The sequence below is a fragment of the Octopus bimaculoides genome, chromosome 1, assembly GCF_046866305.1.
Source record: "Octopus bimaculoides isolate indiv1 chromosome 1, ASM4686630v1, whole genome shotgun sequence".
Classification (NCBI taxonomy): Eukaryota; Metazoa; Mollusca; class Cephalopoda; order Octopoda; family Octopodidae; genus Octopus; species Octopus bimaculoides.
Genome location: NC_142928.1, coordinates 184,570,092 through 184,573,145, shown reverse-complemented (window position 1 = coordinate 184,573,145; position 3,054 = coordinate 184,570,092).

Sequence of the window (3,054 nt, the reverse complement as noted above, 5' to 3'; positions counted from 1 at the left end):
ATTGGGTAGTTAGTCTCATCCAGAAATCAGCTAAGAGGAAGCTATCCCTGGAAAGTCAAGCAGCTGTGGAACACTTGCATCACCCCTGATTTATATTACTGTTTGGCTGTCTTGCCTTGTCCTTATTTTTTGTTTGACTGGACTAGAATATCTAATTGTTTACTTGTTTCGGAAGAGATGCATTCCATTGGTTACGCAATTCATCTTCTCCTAAAACCGTCTGCGCTGATTGTTCGTTATGTCGTGACAGAAACCGTAGAATTTGCAAAACTTACTGGAAAGTGAACCAATATGGCTGTTCTTTTGACGGACGGCAGTCATGGTCCAGCGAAAACCAAAACTGGTTACCTGACAGCTGGAACGTCAGTCACCCAGTTTTCTACTCGTCGAACAAAACAGCTTCTTAATTCTTCAATAAAACTTCAGTCGGAAAGGTGGTGTTTGCGCATGCGTAGACTCCCACTCACTCTCTCTCTCTCTCTCTCTCTCTCTCTGTTACTCATCTCACCTGGTAATCGGCAATAATAACTTTAGCTTACTCTAGTTCCTTCTTTCACTTTCTCAAATACAATTATTCTCTTTATCGCTCTCCAAACTTTACGAACTAACAGTAATTCTTTGAGCATATTTCCTCCTGTATTGAGGACATAAATCTCACTTCACCCCAATTCGAAGTAATCGAACTAGGTGACATCTATACTCACAACATCTCTTGACTATCTCCTTCATTCATCACAATTATCGCTACCGTAGAGACTGGATGTTTTGTAATCATTAACTCACTGCGTCAACTTGTTTTATCCCCTATAGACATTCCAAATCGACACTCAGACACTCCAAATACCTTTGATTTCTTTCTCTCACTTCCAAATATAATCTCTACCAAACTGTTGCTGTCTCTGCAACTGTTGGAGTCGTGCGAACACAACTTTATTATAAACATCCCAATACATATCCACACGCAACACAATGGCCCCCATCCATGCACAACTCCCTGCCTGCGCGTTCCAACTGTCACTCGTCTCTTAGATTGGTAACTTCCAATCAGTTCGCATCATCATGATGTATGCGTTGACGGAGCTTTTTCTTTTTCTCCCTCAATCAACTCTGGGGTTTCCCATGGTTCTGTTTTGTTCCCACTCCCTTCTATACATTAAAGTCTAACACGACGTCACCTCCAATAATGCCTACTCTTCTGCAGTTGATAGATCCTTCATCCCTCCTGAACCTTCCTGAATCATGCATCCTCTACACACAACATAAACACCACTCGCTAAATATTCACTGATTCCATGAACAATAACATCAAATGCGTCCAAGTGAGGCCATGCTTGTCTTAAATTCAATCACTGCTTATATCAAGAGAATGCCATGACACCATACACCCCCTAAACACGAAAAGCACTTAATTGAAGTTCTGAGAGTCGCTCCAAATAGGCGACTCTACCACTAAGTATCTTTCCTGGCACAAACAGGCGAGGCCCTTCTCTTTAAGGCTGGCCCTTTTCTCCAAGGACAGAAAATACTTCAGCCCACGACAGCTGATACTCTGAAAAGCTTGAGTGAAGGTAACACATCTGGGATGGTGTACTGCAGCACACACAGTCTTTATTGACTGCATCCTGAGAAAAGTCACTCAGCTGATTAACATAAAATCACTCACTGTCATAAACCAGACTTTTGAGACCGAGAACGAATCTCCTTTCCCTCTTTCAAAGCTTCGACCAGTTATGCTGTTGTTACTGTCGGATAATCTCCTTCCCTCCCCTCCCTCTCTCTTTCCCTCTCTCTCTCCCTCTCTCTCTCTCCCGCTCTCCTGTATTGCCAGAAGTGGCTCTTACTGCCACAAGTTAAACTGTCAGGTTTTCTGCCTTCTCCTGCTAGTCTCACCGCTATTGACTTTGCGCCCATGACAGATTACAGCTCCGAAAAGACCCTCTGGCTTTGGGAGATCTATAAGGACTTGCAAAGCCATGCAGATTCCTCTAGTGTAAATGTTACCTGTCACTTCTGCGTATAGCACTTGCCAATATTGCGTTTCTGGGACAACAAACCAGCTATCAATGACACGGCCGATGTATCTGACTGTTACTTTTTGTGTGTGGGCACGCGGGTTATACTGGCCTCGGTATTGAGATACGAGTCTATAGACAGATGTTTCAATATCTCCACCTAACGTTGCACTGTGCCTTCGGTTTGAAGGTCAGGTTGACCGATATGGGGTTAATGGTCCACATATCTGCAAGTGCATATTTCATTAAACTCCCTAGGGCACAGAGAAAGTCACTTTCCTTCATGAAGCAGAAGTATGTCAGTAATTCCTTTCTCTGTCTTGAACTTCCTTGAATAAATAAGACCCGTGACGTAATCCTGTCACATCTCTTTGGATTGAACTATGTCCATAATCTAAATTTTCCTGTTAGTTTTGCTGACAACGGGGGAAAAAATGGCGATATTTTCTCCGTTAAGATTTTAGCTGACACTGTGTGTCACGACGCGACATGTAGTTACTAGTGAAAAACTCTGTTTCTTCCTGTGTGTTTAAAGCATAAATGTCACTATTATTTTGTTTGAATTTTGTTTATTCATTTTTTCTCGTTTTTTTTTTGTTTTTTTTTGTTTTGTTTTTTTGCAGAGACGTGTATTGTTGTCATAGTCGCCATATTTGAAATACCAATCGGTTGGGAAAAAAAATATATTAGTTTGCTGAATTAAAGTTTTTTTGTTTTATTTTTGCCCCAAACGAGCCAAAACAACAACAACAAAAAAAAAGAAATTAGATATAATCTCATCTTTCTTTGTAAACAAGTTTACGCGACACGACACGAAGAATAATGATCTAAGTCTTTGAAAAATAAAATTTTTTAAAAAATCAATCCGCAAGGAAGAACACAAAAAGTTTTCTTACATCAGAGATGATCATCAACAACAAAAACATTTGAACAAAAAAGAGCAACAACGGTAGTAGTAGTAGTAGTAGTAGTAGTAGTAGTAGTAGTAGTTTCTTTATTAATCACAAGGTCCGCGAAAACTTTAGGACAATACAAAGACAAA